Source organism: Dermacentor albipictus, unplaced genomic scaffold, assembly GCF_038994185.2.
Source record: "Dermacentor albipictus isolate Rhodes 1998 colony unplaced genomic scaffold, USDA_Dalb.pri_finalv2 scaffold_357, whole genome shotgun sequence".
Classification (NCBI taxonomy): domain Eukaryota; kingdom Metazoa; phylum Arthropoda; class Arachnida; order Ixodida; family Ixodidae; genus Dermacentor; species Dermacentor albipictus.
Window position 1 is genome coordinate 1 of NW_027225911.1, and position 2,500 is coordinate 2,500.

Sequence of the window (2,500 nt, forward strand, 5' to 3'; positions counted from 1 at the left end):
GGGTTTTGCAATCAATGTAAGTCCCACTCAAAGCCAACACTGCATTTTGGAGTTCACTATCGCTTTGATCCGTAAACGACAGCAAGCTCGCCCTGCGAAAATCCGCTGCCCTAGTGGAAGAAAGGTTCCCTATGAAACAAAAATGGAGTGCCCGATTTCCGGCAACATTTTCGCTGCAGTGGGACCGAGCGCCTCGAAAACAAACTTGTCGTATGGCCAAGTGTGGCGAAATATATTCAAGGGTTCAGAGGTGCCTCAGCTTTCCAACCTGTATGTTATGAATACCTGTTGCTACCTTTTCGTCATCATCATCCTGCTGGCTACGACCACTGCAGGGCAAAGACCTCTCCCATTATTCTCCAAGCACCCCGGTCACGTGTAAGCCCGGTCACGGTCGCCGTCTAGTGCCTGCGCCCTTCCTAATCTAATCTGCCCTCCTAAATTTCCGCCACCCCGTGCTACGCTTCCCTTCTCTTGGAATTCAGTCGGTAACCCTTAATTGATGATCTTCCCCCCACATTGCATGCCCTGCGCACGCCCATTTCTTTTCTTGGTTTAAACTAAGGTGTCATTAGCTCGCGTTTGTTCGCTCACCCCCCGAATCTGCTCTATTCTTATCCCCCGTAGCGCTACAACCCATCATTCTTCTTTCCAAAGCTCGTCGCGTCGCCCTCAGTTACCCTTCGGTAATCCTTAAGGTCCTTCGTTGCGGCACTCGCGGCATCTTTCTCATTTAAATAAGGCTATTTCGTTCAGTTTTGGGGGAAAACTCAATGAGCTAGGCGCGATTGTGTCCCCGGCGCCGCTCTCAACAAGATGGCGGCGCCCAGGCTTTTTGCCTGGTGGTTCGGCTTGACGCAGAACACGCCTGCAGGGCAGTGAAGCCGCATTGAAGGGGCAACGAGCGGCGCAGTGAAGCGCATGCTCGGGCGAAAAACGCGAACATCAGCCAAAAATACAACCAAATGGCCAAATACGAATTTCCGTTATGGAAATTGGAGTTCAGTTGGCGCGTTGCGCTCGCCTAAGGTAAAGAACATAAATGCGAGTGCCACATCAGCCAAGTCAATGCTGAGGATCGCGTATCATTTCTTATTTATTTTTCCCCTTGCCTCCTGGCCTGCGTGGCCCTAGCGCGCATGCCCACGAAAGTAATGCAATAAGGAAAACGCGAAATCATGCGGTGACGGCTGTATCATATCCATTGTGCGTGCTTTGTTCTTTTTGGACTACAGTGGTGTGCGTTATGAGAAAGTTTCAGTGACCAGCGAACCTATATTTAGAACCACATTTACGGTTACTGCTAACAAGCTGCGGGTAGGTGTTTTTTTTTTCTTTCTTTCTTTTTTTCGCTACCAACGATGGGTTATCGCAACCGCGATCGGTTGTGCTAGACGCGTTCTTGCCAAACGTTGGCTCTATACGCGACCCGTGACGCGTGGTCGGCACATTCAAGCAGTCCATTGCAAACCGTTCCAAGAAGAAGGATGCTAGCTCCACGTTCCGCCGGGAGCGCTAGTTCGAAGATTGTACTTTTAGACCCTCGAGGAAGCACCGCCATCCCACGTTTTCTATAACGCGCTAAGACTCAGAGCGACAGCGACCACTTGTCTTTGTCAATATCTCGGACACACTTTTTTTTTTTTCTTTAATCCAGATCGTCAGACGAGCCCGCGTTCACGCGCACTCGCTCTCTCCGATAAGCAGGGTAGCTCGGTTGGGGTGTTGTAGGGCCTCGCGCATGCGCTGCTGAGTTCGTCGCTTCGCCGGCCGGTCGACGCTGGCGCGGTACTGGTAATCAACTTCGACGGGCATGGTGAAACGTCACTGTGAAACGTCACGACTAGCAATGCAATGTGTTTGCGAGCAATCGGAGAAATGAGAGAGCCCCTGTAGATTAGTGGAAACGTTCCTCCAAGTATTACGTTTGCAATTTGCGCCTACGAACATGAACTAGACAAAGGAAATGATCTGTAGCCGCCTTCACTTCATAAAATTCCCGTACGAAGAAATTTGCGTGCGCACGTGATCTCCCGCATGAAACCAGACGATAGGTTAATTTTAGCCGTTCATTTCGATTTGCCGAATGTAAACCGGAACACTTTCTCCACGCGCTCTTGAGGTTTGAATGACAATCAATGACATGCTTTTTTTATATATTTTTGTTTGTTCTATCTGGAACCAAAAGAATTCAGAACGCCATTTCAATCTTAGATTCGATTCACGCCTTGCGTTACGTCACCCCTGGCATATCTGATGAACACGCTCTGCTGTTAAGCTTCATGATCACGGCATTAAAAGTCGCCACTTCCCGAACGTTTATCGAGCCGATGATGAACCGTATGCTGGATTCTTATTGTAATGAGTTTATAGAAAGTTTTATACTTCTATGGCTAGCTTCAAGGAAAGGAAAAACATCGCTCAGCATTGTATAACGCATAACAACAACAACGAAAAATCTGCAGGTTATTCATACTACAATGAGAACACTAGGAATACT